At 44.1% G+C, this 17,711-nt stretch overlaps 1 long non-coding RNA gene across 1 annotated transcript; it reads left to right on the top strand.

The window, feature by feature from the left end:
• Positions 1-345: 345 nt before the first annotated feature.
• LOC122464361 lies at positions 346-16,683 on the top strand. The gene is made up of 3 exons (XR_006288309.1): positions 346-476; positions 12,162-12,299; positions 13,012-16,683. It is a non-coding gene; the product is annotated as an uncharacterized LOC122464361 (long non-coding RNA).
• The last annotated feature ends 1,028 nt before the right edge of the window (positions 16,684-17,711 follow it).

The following is a 17,711-nucleotide window of genomic DNA, read 5'->3' as shown; positions in this document are numbered from 1 at the left end:
ACCACCATAGTGCCAGAACAACTATCAGCAGTAGGGTGGCTTGAGAAGTACGAGCTGCTGTCCCACACCTGGCCATGAGAGGATGCCTAGCAGTGAGTGATTTTATTTAAAGAGGGCTAGTTGTCTTCTTTGTGGTCACTTTACCTCCATGTTAGGCTGAAATTTCAAGAGAAGTGGTTCAGGGCTTACAATGGAGGGTCATGAAATCAGGATAGTCCTCTATTGAAATACAGACTCTTTAGACAATTAACTGGTTCCCAGCTGGGAGAACTGGTTAATTAGGAGAGGAGGCCTGGCAATGAGGTCACCTGAGGAGGCAAATCTAGGAGTCAGCTGACAGAGGTTATAAAAGGCATGAGCTGATGTATTTGACTGTTTTTACCAGCTCAAGCTGAGGACCTGCACGTGGGAACCTCATGAGGCAGGGGGAGCCCTGCCTTCCTGGACATAGTCCCCCAGGGACTCCCAGTGGAAAGGTGAGCTAGGGTGGAGCATTGCATTTGTTGCTCTCTAAATGGTCTGAAATCTCTTGTGCTTTATTTCTTAAGAAAAGAGCAATGGCATTAGAATTCTGTGCAAAACCTGTGTATTTGCACCTATTGTGTGCTGCTTGAGAGAGCCAGACTGAAACCCAGAAGACTTATTGCAACAGAATATACACCCTACACAGTATTGTAATGTTTGTAGAAGGTGTGCCTTGTGAGATCATAAAAAAAACTCATAATTTTCTGATTAATAATATGGCAAAACGCATGTGGCAGTGTTATATGTGAAGTTATAAACATAAGCTGAGATCCTGACAAAAAGTGTGTTGTTTTTTTTTCAGAGAAATCTGGGGAGTGGCCAAACCCATTGGTAAGATACAAAGGACCAGTTGATGCCTCAGCCAGACATAAACAAGGCTGATGGATCATTACCTCCTAAGTGGCCATTCTCTGGCAGGAAGGGGGACAGCAGCAAAATCTACATTTTAGCAAAGAAACAGCATGGAGTTCCCTTCCCCACAGACTGCCTGTCACCTTGCTCCCAGCTGGAAATGTTTGCCAGGGTGGGGGGACTGAAACTATTAGTAAACAGGGGCAAACAACCCAAGATACCACCCCCCCCACCTGTTAGGCTCTGGGGGAGGAGTCCTGACCTAAAGAGTTTGGTCAGCAAGACTGCTGAAAGCACGTGGTGAGAGAACTTTGCTTTGAATCTAACGGAGTTTAAGTTAGGCATCAGTAAGCGTTTTCTCTTTATTTTTCTTATAACCATTTCTGACTTGTATGCCTCATTACTTGGACTCACTTAATCTCTTTTTGTTGTTAATAATCTTGTTGTATTGTTTTATCTAATCCAGCATGTTGAAGTGTCTGGGTAACTTCATTTGGGGTGACAAGTTGTGTGCATATTATTCCCTTGAAAGAATAATGGACTCAGTATATTTGTGCTGGGCAGTATAGGACATATGTTTGTGGGGGACAATTTGGGATGGGGAATGTGTTGGGGTCACCCTGTGGTAATCTTTAAGGCTGGTAAGAGCCAAGGTGTGGCTGGCTGGCTGCAGCACTCACACAGACATGGCTGGGACTGACTTTCACGCTGGAGGCTGTCTGTGAGCAGTCCAGGTTGAAGGCATTGCAAAGGGCACCTGAGGTGACATGGCAGGGGTGACAAAGCTGCTCATTGGTCTGGGTTGTACCCTGGTATGTCACATTCACTTCTTTGGGTGGAATTCTGGGAGATGGTGTCTTTAAGCCACAGGTGGAGTCTGAGGAGTCAGCGCTGGTTCCAGAAGCTTGGCAGTTGACTGAATGGTTGTAGTTCTCAGCGCAGGGTGCTAGGTAGAGGGTCTTCACCCTGAGAGTGGGTCCAGGGACCCCAAGGCAGGGAAAATGTCTGGGTTCTGTTATCCAGAAGGTTAAAACACATGGGACCCAGTAGCTGGATGCCTACTGAGATGTAGGGAAGCTTTAAGCATGTCAGGGGGAGGGGTTCAGTGTCTGCATCCTCTCAAAGCAGCCTGGTGTGCCTCCAGCAGGTGGAGCTCATCCAGATCTCTGACATACCCTCTAGTTTCTCGGGCTCAGGTTCTCAAGGGCATTTATGCCACTTGGTGTTACGGCAATACAGAGACTAGTAACAATAAATCATTCTGTTCACTGGGAATTGAGACCATCCAGCACCTCCCAGGATCAGGCCATAGTCAACACAAAGATCCTTAAGGCCTCGGTACTGAATTCATGCTCTTGCCTCTTTATTGTCTACCTCTCCCTGACAAAATCAGGCCAGAGGCTCTCTTTTTGTAATAGACATCGCACTTGTCCCCTCTCCCCCAAAAATGTGCAAACAGGATGCCGAGGTCCCTTGCTGAGTTTCCTTGCAGAGCTCCTCGCACCCATTCTCGAGGCGGTCTGTGAATCATTGATGTGGTTACAGCCTTAATTGCACACCTAAATGGTCAATCTCCGGCTCCCCTTGAGGATGATGATGAACCAGTGAATGCAAAGGAGCTTGTTAAATGGAGCTTTCAGAGTAGCAGCCGTGTTAGTCTGTATTCGCCAAAAGAAAAGGAGTACTTGTGCACCTTAGAGACTAGCCAATTGATTAGTCTCTAAGGTGCCACAAGCACTCCTTTTCTTTAAATGGAGCTGCAACTCTGTCAGTTGACAGAGGCTCCAGGTAATGTACAGGCCCAGCCCTAATGCAGCTGTGCAGGAGTACAAGGGGTAGTGAGCTCCACCCACATCCCTACCCAGCCAAGCTAATAGTGCACCCACTATTCTCCTGCCCTGTGGGCAGGAAGGAGAGACATAGGAGGTGGGCGGAGTCTTGGTTTTCGCCCACCTCCCTGTCCATGGCTTTGGGTAGCTGTAAAGCAAAGAAGCAAATTACATAGAAACCGGCATTGCCATAATGGATCTAACTATTGGTCCATCTAGTCCAGAATTCTGTCTCCTATGTGGCCAGCACCTGATGCATCATAGTAAGATTCAAGCAGCCCCACAGTAGACCGATTTGAGATAATCTGAGCCTGCCCCCCCCCGATTGTAGTTCCTAATAGAGATCGTTTTTAAACCCTGTACATGAGGTTTCCCCCTCCAGACTGTTTGCATTAGCTCTTATGACTCTGGCTGATGATCTTCTTCTCCATGTAAATGTGTGGTCTGTCTTTGAATCTTACTAAGTTCTTTGCCTGGATGACATCATGTGGCCATGAGTTTCACAGTCTAATTACACATTGAATGAAAGAGCATTTTTCATTGCTTTTGAAAGTGACACCTTTTCAATTTAATTGGATGTCCTGCTTTTGTGTTTTCTGTTCCAGCCAAGGCAAGGGATGGAATTGTGGCTCAGACACCCTTCGTTCCCCAGACTCCTCCTGGGGAAGTAAAGCCATGTGCTGCCCCTTATGCAGGGCTTTCCCCAAAAAGTCTCAATGTAGCCCTTCGAGAATAATGCTACTTTGAGCTGAGTGGGGTTCCATGCAGATGGAAGAATCCATGTAAGGTTCCCTGGAACAGCCATTTTTGGGGTGGCAGCGAAGCAGCCATCCTGTCCCAGCAACACAACACAACTGGTTGGAAAAAGAAGAAGAATTTCTCTCTCAAAACTATATGGGCAATTGTTCCGGCTGAGCATAATTGCTCAAGCTCGGATTTCAACACTTACGTTATTTAATTGTATTGCTGTGGCACTTAACAGTCCCTCTCATGGACCGGACCCCCATTGTGCTAGGCGCTGTACAAACAGAACAAAAAGACGGTCCCTGCCCCCAAAGAACTTACAGTCTAAGTATGAGACAGACAACTGATGGATACAGACAAACCCAGGAACAAGGAGACACAATTGAAATGAGGCATGTCAGCAAGCAACATGTCACTGAAATTACCTAGTATTGTTTCTGACTGAAACACTATAAGCAGGAAAATAGCAGATGACAAGTAGGGGATACTCTTGTTCACACTCAAATAACCTTTTTCATGTATGTATGTGGACGTTCACACAAAGATCCACCATCTCCTGAATATCTGTGTGAACAAAAACGTTATTTCCACTAATTCTGGGGCATAATCAATGCTAATGGGCCAGTACCTGGGCAAGCAGAAGACTCTTTCAGGATTCAAATGACAATCCATGAACTCTGTTTATGCAGTATTCAGCCAGAACAACTGCAGAGTAATTAAAGAGCATCTAAAAATAACAATGCAGGGACTGGTTTGTTCACTTCAGTAAGAGTAAGGGGAGTGGGGAAAATATGAGACCAATTGATATCATTTTTACAGATATCGGGTTATTCTCCCTGTGTTTGAGTGGTATATGGAACACTAGGGGTTAACTCAGTCCTTGGGGGCTCTGGAGGAATGCAGACAATGAGTGCACTTAATCCCAGTCACCAATACTGGACACACAGTACAAGTGTTAGTTCCCTTAATGGAATCCCCACCATATTCTGATCAAACGTCTGACTGAACCCACTGGGGGGATAACAGCAGGGAGAGGATTCCACCTTGAAATCACAGGGGCTTTTAAGCGGCGGCTGTCAAACAAAGCTGGAATACAGTTAAAAACCTGAACCCCTGAGGAGACAGGAGTCAGGAGGGTCTGCAGAAAAACAGGCTGCAAGTTGTCCCCAGGAGAGCAGAATGCAGGGTGGGGGAGCTTAAGGATAAGTCAGCCTACCTATTTGCATGAGGCAAATGCCTAGGTGAGGTAAGACACTCTGCATTTAGGCTTTTGTTGTTTTAACCCTGGTGTCTTTACACATTCCTGTGGCTTAATAAATCACTTTGTTCTGAACAAGCTGTTCTCTAGCACTATGTTTACCAGGTAGTCACAGCTCCCGGAGGCAGTAGATACCATGGGCCAAAGCCAGTTGGTCCTGCTGATATAATAGGGTTGACTAATGGGGTGCTTTAGCTTGGTGATCTAGTCTAAAAGTGGGATGAATCACAGGATTCCACTCTGGGAGAAGTGCAGGTGTGGGCATGGGTGGCGCGTGAACCACCTACTGGGGGAAACTAGCCCCTAGCTCTGCCCCCTCCACCCGAGACCCCTCCCCTCCCCCCTTCCCCGCTGGAGCCCAGAGCGCACACCCCCCCGTAACCGCTAGCCTCCACCCCCACCCCAGAGCACCAGGAGGGCCGGCAGCGTGCAGCCGCAGCCTCCCCTGCCCTGAAACACTGGGAGGGCAAACGGTGCGGCCCCAGCCTGAGACAGGGTCAGAGGGATGGAGCCGCACACAGAGCGGGAAGCAGGGTAGGAGGGTCTGGGGGTGGAGCATGGGCAGGGCTATGCCTGACTGCTTGGGGAGGCATAGCCTCCCCCAGCCTATGGTACCTGCCACCCATGGGTGTGGGCCTGTCTCTTGAAAGGTGCCCACAAAGAGAGAGGTCAAAGGACCAGCTCACCCCTGAATTGTAACAGGGAACGTGTAGAGTTGTGCAATGGGGATACCAAGCTTGGTGGCCTTGAAATTCTTCCAAGGTCATTCTGGGGTGTCACAACCATTTCCTAGCCTGGCATCACTTCTGACATATTTCCCTGAAATACCCTCTATGTGCAAATGTGATTTATGAGCTAGAGGAATGCAGCACTGGGAAACTACAATTAGGGATTCAGCGTAAGAGACCTTCAAGGAAAGTCTGAGCTTACACTGAACTAGAGGACAACATGTGGATAGATTTCTCTCTCTGCGATTTCCCAGCACTGAGGCAGATTTAAAAACAAAAGCCAGGATAAAGACACGTGTTGCTACTATAAAGCCTGCGAGTATCAACAGACGCATTCTCTTACGATAAGCACAAGTTCCTAAATCAGGCTGGCTTGCCACCAGGCTATTTTGGAAGCTAGGATGTCACTTTGTACAACCCGGAGGTTATGGTATCCTTTTCAACCTAGATTTCATTACTACCAAGCCTTGCTGAAACTAGCATGCCACCTTGTGAGTTGGCACAATGGCATCCCAACAGATGGCCAGCAGAGTTGATGTGCCAGCAAAACCAACGAGCTAAGCAAGTCTGAGTATTAGAAGGCCGGATTCCTCTCCAGGAACTTCAGAATAGGAGCCTGTGGGAAGCTCGTACACCTATGATTTAAGGGATGTGCTATTGCCTCGCTAGCTCAGGGACAGATTTACTTTAAAGAGCGAAAAATAGCTTCTATAGCCACTTAATGCTGAGTTCTCAGACTGGGTGAAATAGGATTATTAGTGTTGAGTGGAGAAGGCAGAGAAGCTTCAGAATAAACCTATTAATCCCCAGCGGCTCTCCACAGGAGGGGACCAGCAGATCCCTGCAAAAATGCTTATTCAGCCTGCCTCAGAGCTGCCTCCAGCTCCACAGGGCTGCTGCTCCTGCAAAGATGAAGCATCATATCTAATTTGTGCTGAATACCCCCAATCAGGGCTGGATTACCCAATAGGCAGACTAAGCACGTGCTTAGGGCACGAGCAAAGCAGGGGGCACCAAAAAAAAGAGATTTTTTTTTGGAAAAAATTTGATATTTCAAAAAAAGCATTGAAGTAGTCATCAAGGGAAAAATCATAACTTTGTTAGACTTCCTTACACTCCACTACACACTCTTCCCCCGTTTTTCTGTTCTTTTTTTATTACTTATCTCCACCTTAACCATGGGGGGCATCCTACTAACATAGATCGAAATAATGAGAGGAAATCGGATCCTGTCATGTATTGCAATAAATTTATGTTTTATTATTGATATACTCTTCTGAGTTATATGTACTTGATTCGTTTTTTTCTTTCATATATACATAAAAATAGTGTACATTGTGTAATTTGGGGGTTTTTTTAAGTTCAGATAACTGAGATAAGGGGCAGGATGAAACTTAACCAACTCAGTGGAGCACAGAAATGTAAACTGGTGGAAGGAAAGAAACAAAAAACTAGTGAAATTTTTCAAAATCTTCCAAAGCTGACATTTTTCAAAGTGAATCCATCAGAAGCAACATCTTCTCTCAGTAGCACAGACATCGTTCCAAAACCTGTAGGTGTTTCAGAGACTGACCCTTCTTCTATTGATGAAACAAACATCTTTCCAGAACATGTGGATGTGTCAGAGACTGCAACTGATCATCCTACTCCTGGTGGTAAAACAGACATTGTTCTAGGAGGTGTGGATGTGTCAGAGACTGAACCTGCTCATGCTGTAAATAATAGGAGAAAAGATCCTGGTATGTGGGTTGATTTCAGTACCGATGATGTAGCTGACTGGATAGATCGTGGACCAAATGACTGTCAACACCACACTGGGCCATTTGAGAAATCACGTCGGACTTTTACCAATGGCAAACAAACAAGATATTGTCCACAAAAAATATTTTTTGGCATGAAAGCGAATGGTGAGCAATACACTCGAGAATGGCTACTGTATTCACTGTCAACAGGGTCTGTGTACTGTTCTGTTTGCAAACGTTTTGCATATAAGCCTTCAACATCCCGGTTTGCTGCAGATGGATTTAGTGACTGACGGAATACATGAAAATAGCACTACTCAGAGAGATTCAATGTTGACATATTTAAATCGAAGACAGGGCTTTGGATTGACACAAAAATTGGAAGAACAAATTAAAGGGGAGGGTGAATACTGGCAACATGTCTTGCAGCGTGTTATGGCTGTTGTTCAAACATTAGCTGAACGTGGTCTGCCTTTCCAGGGATCAAATGACACATTTGGATCATTGCAGAATGGAAATTTCTTGGGATTGTTGGAGCTTGTGGCTCAGTTTGACCCATTTTTAGCAGGCCATATCTCAAAATATGGGAATTTTGGCAAAGGTAACCCATCATACTTATCCAAGACAATATGTGATGAACTCCTTGGTCTAATGAGTGACAAAGTTCATTCAGCTATTGTGGATGAAATAAGTACTGCTGGATAACCAGTTGAATGATTTATAACATTCCTCAATTTGAAAAGCCACACTGGTGAAGAAATGGCAAATCAAGTACTGCATTATCTGTGCCAAGTTTGCAAAATAGATTTCTCAAAGTGCAGAGGTCAATTTTATGACAACACTGCCAACATGTCAGGGCATTATCAAGGATGAGGGATAGCTCAGTGGTTTGAGCATTGGCCTGCTAAACCCAGGGTTGTGAGTTCAATCGTTGAGGGGGCCATTTAGGGATCTGGGGCAAAAATTGGGGATTGGTCCTGCTTTGAGCAGGGGGTTGGACGAGATGACCTCCTGAGGTCCCTTCCAACCTTGATATTCTATGTGAATGCAGAAGCTTTTAGAACAGAACAAATATGCCATATTCATACCATGTGCTGCACACTCTCAATCTTGTTGGCCGCGGTGCTGCTGATTGTTGTCCGGTGGCAGTAAGTTTTTTCTCAACAGTCCAGTTACTTGATACATTTTTCTCTGCCTCAACACTCCGATGGGCAGTTCTTAAAACATATTTGGGCCATGATCGTGTGTTGAAATCTCTTTCTAATACTCGCGGGGAGGCACGTGCAGTGGCAACAAGTGCAATTCTGGAGTCCTACTCAAAGATTGTGGATGCATTTGAAAGTATAGCTGAAGACCAATCACAAAAGGGAGAAACTGTACGAGAGGCAGAAAACATTGCAAACAAGATGCAAGAACTAGAGTTTGTATTCCTGTTGACCACGTGGAATGAAATTTTACACTTTTACCACACAAGTCAACCTCTCCAAGAAAAAGAATTGGATTTGAAAACATGTGCAGACCTCTGTCAATCATTAGCAGACCACTTACACACTTCGAGGAATGATTTCGAAAGATCTGAAGACACATCAAAAGAGATTTTGCCTGATACTAACTACAAAGAAGCCCAGTCCCGCAAGCGAATCAGGAAAAAACAAGCAAATGATAGCCGTGCAACAGAAACAGCATTGAATCCAAAGACAAATTTTGCGTATCTACTTACTACGCCATAATTGATACACTTGAAGCTCATATGAAGAGGAGAGGTGAAGTGTACAAAGAAGTATCAAGTAGATTTTCTTTTCTGAACGATATGGACTTATCAGATGATCAATAGTCACAAGGTTCCCAAAAGCTAGTTGTCTCATACCCTGTTGGCTTGAACATGAATCTCTGTGGAGAAGTGCGGCAGTTCCACTGTTATATGCGCGCAAAGTTTAATGAAACAGGAAAAATGAAATTCAGTCACATTGATCTTCATGACCCAATACTGAAAGACGAATACAGTGTGTATTTCCAAATGCAGAGATCACACTTCGTGTTTTTCTAACATTGATGATTACTAACTGCTCCGCAGAACGCTCTTTCTCAGCTGAAAAGAATAAAAAACCCTCAGAGAACAACAATGTGTCAGGACAGACTTGATTCATTTTCCCTATTGTGTATGGAAGCGGACATGCTTCGTCAAGTCAGCTTCAATGAACTTATCCAGAATTTTGCAATCAGAAAATCTAGAAAGAAGCTTTTTTAATTTCAGCATACATGTAAGTTTTTTGTGTCATTTAGAAAAATAAAATTGTATTTTACGGTATAGTATTGTTTTTATTTTGAATTACATATGGGGGGGCACCATAATCATTTCAGTGCTTGGGGGCAGGGCCAGATTAAGACCTTTAGAGGCCCTAATCTTATTATCAAGCAGTACAATAGTGCAGCTCTTGGGGGGCAATTCGGGGCATATTAGTATTGTGCTCCCAGGGAGTTGGAGTTTTCCCATTCTGCACTCTGCTTCTTAGCAGATTAGAATATTCCTTTAGTGCTCATAAATTTTTAATTCCCTCACTTCCACCCAACATACCTGTAAACTACTGACATCTGACTTAGGGCCAGATCCTCTGGTTTGGCCAAACTGTGGTTGGCACAAGACGGGATGGAGGGGCAAAGGTGTCTCTATGCCACCTTTGTTTTTCCTTGATCATTGTGGGAACTAGTCCAGTCCTCAGCATAATTTAGAGCAGTCCTAAGGGGCTGTTCTGGCTGCCAGAGATGACCAAGGTGTAAAGACACCTGAGAAATGCCTGCTTCCCTCCCTGGGAATATTCCTTGTTCTAGGAATAGGGAGTAAGCTGCTTTGTGCTACCCCATGATAGCTGGCCATCGCAGAGGGATTCCCCCATGCAAATGAAATCCTCAAGTAGCAGCTACATTGCACTGTTAAAACAGAACAAAGCAGCCGCACGCTCCCCTAAGCAGTTGATTCCTGTGTACAGGAGCCGTGGACCTTCTACAGTAGATCTTACTATGAGGAAATCATTACAGAAATTCATCCTCATTTTCTTTTCTTAACTTCCACCTAACTAACTGAAAGGATTTTCACGCTCAGTAACCCCAGGAGCTTCTGGAATTCTTCAGCAGGATTCCAGTCCCCACAGCAGACAAATATGCCAGTCAAACGCTCCGGTCCTACTCTATGTGAGAGGAGACTCGAAATGGCTCCAGCTGCTTACTGATGTGTGTGAGGCAGTCTCCAAAGCTAGTGCTTGACAAGCCATGTATGAGCCCAGAGTATGGCACTGCCTTTGAGTTACCTAGCTGGAAGCATTCAGGTCGAGGAAGTCAATTACACTCTTTCTCTTCAAACTTACATTTCCTATGTCTCTGCAGGAATGCTATTATTTGTACTACCATAGTGTCTAGAGGCCCGGGACTACAACAAATGCCCCACTCGCTAGCTGTGTTCAAACACTGAGCTAGCTGTATTCCCCACCCCAAATAGCTTAGAATCTTAATAGACAAGAGTGGTAAAGGATGGGAGGGGAAACTGAGGCACTGTGACATGTCCAATATCACATAGCAAGTCAGTGGCAAAGCTGCCCAGCTCTTCCGGGTCCCACCCTAGTGCCCTATCCACTAGACCACATTGCCTCCGGTATGTCTGCATTTGAATTTTTATTTCTTTTGTCATCTTGTTTGTGGTAACTTGGAGCAGGTGTAGCGATGGCGCCCATGCGGACAGTAAAACTCTGAGTGTAAACTGTGAGTGGGAAAAGAAGATAGTCCAAGTTCCTTGAAATGAGAGGGAAATCTAGGGTTGAACTGTAAAATCGCAGGTGGCTTTCTCAGGCTGAATGACACAAACTAAGCAAGTCTACGGCAGTGCTCTTCTTTGGACTGTCACGTGTTAGCTCTGGAGGTTGCCTTTTGTAGGTCAGTAAGCAAAAGTAGCCACTTAGATTCATAGATATTTAGGTCAGAAGGGACCATTATGATCATCTAGTCTGACCTCCTGCACAACGCAGGCCACAGAATTTCACCCACCACTCCTGTGAAAAACCTCTCACCTATGTCTGAGCTATTGAAGTCCTCAAATCGTGGTTTAAAGACTTCAAGGAGCAGAGAATCCTCCAGCAAGTGACCCGTGCCCCATGCTACAGAGGAAGGCGAAAAACGAAAAAAAAGGCGAAAAATTCCTTCCCAACCCCAAATTTGGCGATCAGCTAAACCCTGAGCATATGGGCAAGATTCACCAGCCAGATACTACAGAAAATTCTTTCCTGGGTAACTCAGATCCCACCCCATCTAATATCCCATCACAGGCCATTGGGCCTATTTACCATGAATATTTAATTACCAAAACCATGTTATCCCATCATACCATCTCCTCCATAAACTTATCAAGGATCTTCCCTCCTGCAGAACAGACATGGGGCTTTTTGCTGGCATAGTCATCTGCCTTGAGTTTTAGGAAGAATAGATGACCTTGTCTAGGGGAAGGTGATATAGAAACTTTGGCTGGACACAGCCCACTTTTTCCCTCAGGGTACAAGATGAATATACAGGATCAGCGTAGATGATTGACCAGGATGAAAAATTCAAATGTGACGCTCCCAGAATGATTTTGGTTTGTTTGTGAGACCATTTCAGAAACAAATGGGCTGGCACCAAGTCAGCCTGGAGTAACAAAAGTTCTGTACGATTCACTTCTTAAATGGTCTGTGGGACCAAGTCAAGTCACTGCTAACCAGCACAAGTAAGGATTGAAGAATGGAACCCATGGAAGTACATTACTAAGTAAACCAGGAGATACATCTCAATCATCAGTTTAAAAATAGAATGATTCCCGGCTCTGATGCTTCCCATTTGCTTTACTTTAGAATCGTCTCGAGACTCCGATCATCTCTGTCTCTAACAAGGAGTTAGCCTGGCAGATATTTAATCTGGCTGGCTGGCTAATTTTATTCCTGAAAGTTAATACTCTGTTGTCTAGGTCTGGATCTCTTCAATGAGCAGGCTAATACATGTCATGAGGTGATTGCCTGGTGGGCCAGGTTCCTTGGCTGACCACAGAAATAGGGGAAGCAGGGAGGAAGGAAGCCAGAGAACGTAGCAGTACTTTAAAACAAAGGTTTGTTGGTATTTATTTTACCAAAGTTTTACACCCAATTTATTTTTTAGTCTCAGATCCTATAAATTCCACATGCTCTGAGTTTCTCAAGTGCAATTAAAGCCTTTTTCCTTGTAGGAATAGAAAGGGAGGCAGGCCCAGCCTGTGCCCAAACTCTCTCTGGGTCAGAACTTTCCACAGGTCTGTCCTGTTTTTCAGGCTTCTGTCGTCCTTTGTTCCTGGGCTCCACTCTGGCCTTCCTGTGTCACTTGTGAGTGTCCATACATCCAGATTTCACTTAGCCAGCCCTTAAGATGCAACAGCTAGTGCTGGGTGAATAATGAATTTTTCAGTTTACTGGCGAGTCTCAATCATCGGAGTTAAAAATCATTTTGGGTTGAATCAAAAACAATTTTTAAAAGTTTTTGGAGACGTGAAAACTCAAAAAATTGTTGCAGGTTTAACAAAATGTTTCATTTCAAGCTATTTTACACATTTTTAAAATTTTATTTAATAAAATTAAAGCAAATCTTGAGACAAAGACATTACACATTGAAAACTCAACTTTTTTTTTGTAAATGTTGACATGAAACATTTTGATTTTTCTCATTTTGGGGGGGAGGGTAGGCGAGGTGTGTGTGTGTTGGGGGGGGCAGTTCTGGAAATGAACAATTTCATTAAATCGATACAAATTCATGAAACATTTCATTTTCACCAAATCTGTTTTTTGCAGAAAAAAAAATTCACTTAGTTCTAGCAGCACCAGCACCTTTCCTGAAGTTGAATCACCCTCTTCTCCTGGCAGAGTGAGCTGGACTGATTTATATAGGCCCCAGGCCCCTCCCATTCCCAGCAGCCAAAATGGGTTGCCATCCTCTGACTCCTCCACAACAATATGTCTGTGACAGTTGTCAGCAATGGATCGGAAAAGGTCTCTTCCTAGCTCCAACCCTTTTCTCCATTTTTCTTGCTGTCATCCTCCTTCTCATCGTTGACAAGCTCCTCTCCAGACTTGACATCCAAGACAGAATGGACAGCAAGTTTTTCAACCTCTAAGACTATCACTAAATCAGTTATTGAACTCCAGTATGCAGATGGTTGTGCCCTGTATGCCCGCTCAGAAGAAGATCTTCAAAAAATAGTTGACACGTTCTCTGAGACCTACAACCAACTTGGCCTCATGCTCAACACCAAGAGCACAAAAGTACTCCACCAACAGGCTCTGAATCACCAGGATCCTGCTCCCATAATTCAGATCAATAAAGAGACCTTCAGAATGTCTAGCACTTCCCTTACCTCAGCAATTATCTGTCCCAGAAAGCTGACATTGATGAGAAAATTCAACACTGCTTTCAGACACTTAAAAAATGTGCCTTTGAAGATCATGACATCAAAAATCAAACCAAGCCACTGTTATCCCTGCTCTCTTGTATGGTGCTGACACCTGGGTCACATACAACAGACACCTCAAAGTTCTTGAACGGTGCCTCTGCAAGATCTTTAGACTCAAGTAAGATGACCGGCGCACCAACATCCGTGTTTAGTCCCACGCCAAAACCTCCAGCACTAAAGCTGTGATCATCCATCACCAACTCCATTGGGTTGGTCATGTTCTTCGAGTGCCAGAAAATAGACTCCCAGAGGAGGTCATGTTCTCACAACTGAGCCATGGCCAACAGACGAGGGGCAGGCAAAAAAGTGTTTCAAAGACACCCTCAAAGCCAACATGAAGAAGTGCAATATTGACATAAACTCATGGGAAACCCAAGCCCTTGACCAACCAAAATGGAAAAGGACCTTGTGGCAAGGATCCCAGTATTGAGAGATCCAACAGAGAAATGGGAAAGGAGGAAAGAGCATACGACAGCTTGACTCAACAATCCAGATCCGCCCCCTTTCATTGGGAAATATGTGCCCCAATTGTGACAAGATCTGTGGATCCTGGATCAGTCTTATTAGCCACCTGTGGATCCATCAGCAATAACTGGCTATCATTTTATGGAAGACGATAATCCTCAAACTCCGAGAGATCGCTGACAATTAGCCTCTTGTGGAAATAACTTCCTGCTCAAATACATCACTGTGTGTTGTACCCCCTTTTTATTTTCTTGAAATAAGCTACTTCAAGGATAACTCCTGAAGCATCAGCTTTTACTATAAATTCAGCTGACTAAGCCCCAGGAATACCCCTTCTATGTCTTCCTTTTGGGCTCTAGACAATTGCTCTGAGCCATGGGACCACTTCATTTCCTTAAACAGGGACTGTAGCTTCCTAAATTCAGCCTCCATCTCTATGTCCCTCTTTTCTTGATGACTCCAAAATTGCTGGAAGAGGATGCTCAAGTTAGGAAATGATTCCTTGAGTCTGAGAGATGATGTTTTCCTGCCCAAACTAATTTGAAATGCAATGCAGGAGTAGCCATTCTCTCTTTCTTTTCCTGAGATTTCTTCTCCACTCACCCTTTCTCCTGCCCTCTCTCTCCTGTGTAGTGTATGCGGTTCCTCTAGACTGAGATCCTGTTTCCCCACAATCTCCTGAACCCTCAGTAACCTCTGATTTCTGGTCTCCATCTCCTTTCTTGTCTCCCCACTCAGGGATATCCCACCCTGACACCAAACGTCATCCCTGCTTACCAAGGAATAACCTGGGGACAGGAGTCTTATAGAATCACATTAATTAATAAACATGAAATTACTCATCTCAATTTTCAGTATAAAATGGAATAATTGTTCATTGCTTTTTTAAAATAATCTTGGGCCTCAGAGGCAGACACACTCTAACAAGGAATTAGCTTGGCAGATACTTTATATGTCTGATTTAATTTCTGAAAGTTAATACTTTGCTATCCAAGTCTGGATCTTTTTAATGAGCAGTCTAATATAGTTAGGTTTTTATCAAGCCAATCAAATAACAATTTCACAATACATTAATGGATGTCCTTTGGTTTCATATAGTAAATAAAGCATAGGTAAGTAATAGCTTAATCAACGGCTGGGCTAGCCAGAATGCCTTACCATTGAGGCTAGCTATTTAACTTTATTATTACAACAGTGCAGGTGGATTATTATATTGCATAATGGAACAGTACTCTTAAAACATAACGTTTGAATTTTTCTTATTATAGGCCGTAATTCTTTCTTCTTTGATTCCCTTCTATGAGCTCAGCAGCAACAATGGGGTTCAATGAAGTCTTTCCACCACTTTGTCTTCTACCAGCTTCACAGCTTTGTTCATCTTTAAACCTTTTTGTTGTATGTCCTTCCTCACTGTGTCTATCCAGCACTTCGTGGGCCGTCCTCTGTTTCTAGTTCCTTGCACTCTAGAGCGTCTCACCATGCATGGTGACATTTTCAGATCCCTTTTTGACACATGTCCAAACCTTTTCAGTCATCTTTTTCGACTTGTCTGTAACAGTGTCATTTCTTGCCCTAGCTGGTTTTGGGTCCCTTTTCGTTGTCTGTGGTCTTGAACCTCTCAGTATTTCCCTTAGCTGCTCATTTCTGCCATCAATATCTTTTGTTCGTTGGCTTTCCTCATGCTCCAACGTTACAACTCATACAGGATTATCAGCATGACAATTGCCTCATACGTGCTGATTTCGTTTTTATCAACATGGGTTTAGATTTCCAGATCTTGCAGACTTTTCCTAATATAGGAGCTGTTAATCCAATACTGCTTATGTCATCATCACAATTGCTATGCTTCAATATTAATCCTCCAAGGTACACGCATTTTTCCACATGTTTTACTTCTTTGTCTCCAACTTTGGTCTTTATCTCTTCCTCTTGTCTTCCGACTGACCTAATTTTTGCCTTCTCCATACTGATTGTCAATCAGAATTTTTCTGCTTCCTATCTACCTTTGTCCGTTATTTTCTGTAAATCCTGCTTGGTCAACATCATCTGGAAATCTAAGGTTATTCACTCTCCTCCCACATAACATGACTCTTCCTGTTTCATCTCTTGGTGCTACAGCCATTACTGCTTCCAGTACCAAGTTGAACAAAATTTGCCATAGCGTGCATCCTTGTCTCACTCCCAGCAGCGCCTGGAGCTATATGTGTGTTATGCATGGTGAGTACTGTTGGCAGGGCACCAAGTCATCAGGACTGGTCCCTCTCAACAGTAGAATGAGGAGGAGCATTACTGACTGCCCCACTGCTTGCTCAGGTTTGTCCCCTCCATCATAATGGTGGCAGGGGAGGGAATTGAGTGATGCGTTGAGTGAATGATGTTGTGACATGGTGTGTGGAGGTCACAGCGCCTCTCAGATTTGGCCCTGTGGCCACTCCATCACAATGGGGAGGTGGCAGGGCCAAACTGAGTGAGTGGCATTGTGACCTGGTGCTTGGGGGTTGCAGCGCTGCTCACTCAATTTTGACCCTGCAGCCTCCCCATCATGATAACGAGGCCACAGGTCAAACCTCAGCAGCATCATGACCCGCGGGCATCGGGTTGCAACACCACTCACTCAGTTTTGTCCCCTGCACTTCCCTCCATTTTGGGTCAATTGAAACATTTCATTTTTATTGTGATTTTTAAAATTATTATTTTGTTTTCCAATAATATGGTTGGAAATATATATACAGCAACACAAAATGTCATTTCAAAACAACATGTTTTGTTCAGAAAATGTCCAAATGGGATGTTTTGACATTCTTGGAACTTTCCCCCCCAGTTTTCTTCAGAGATGAAATTCTGACAAAATTGGCCCAATTTCCCATAGTGTTTTGATTTGGCCGGAACTCCACATTCCAACTGGATATTGTTCCATTGAAGATTCTCCAGCCAGCTCTATAGGAGGCTGCTTTAACTTGCCCTAGGAGTCCATTTGCCTTCCAACAGCCCCAAGGAGTTGGGAGTGGGATGAGAAAAGATACCATAAAACCACCTGTGGATACCTTCCCCCATCCCAGTCCCCAGGTGCATCACAGTCTGCTCTGATGCACCCAGGGATTCTGGTCCTAAGAGTTTTCTCGATTCACTTTCCCACATATAGTTTAAACTAACACTAGATCTTCTGGTTTATTTCAAGCCAGGGGGTGTGCTAAGCCAATGGGAGCTTTCCCTGAGCATTAACGGTGGGTTCATGCCCTCATTTTTACAATACCATCATGACTGGAAGCGAATTAAAATAGCAATTCACTCAGACTGCAAGTCTCAGCTCTTTGCCAACCATGAGGATGTATGGCAAGATCCTGCGATTCTGAATTGCTGGCTAAATAAATACCCAGTGTGAGGTTTGAATGCTATTCACCTGGGCTGCAGACATCTCCATCTCTGCAGGAAAGGATTTCTGATCTTCCCTTTTCCCTTTAAAATCTCTGCTTCTATCGAAAAATAAACATGAAAACACTTTGAATGAGCCAACGGTAACTGGGCATGATGAAGAAGCTCCCCTGATATTTCACTACTCTAAGGAAGGAAAACAAT

The sequence above is a fragment of the Chelonia mydas genome, chromosome 2 (assembly GCF_015237465.2).
Source record: "Chelonia mydas isolate rCheMyd1 chromosome 2, rCheMyd1.pri.v2, whole genome shotgun sequence".
Lineage (NCBI taxonomy): Eukaryota > Metazoa > Chordata > Testudines > Cheloniidae > Chelonia > Chelonia mydas.
Note: the sequence above shows the minus strand (reverse complement) of the source record. Positions and strands in the feature narration are given on the sequence as shown.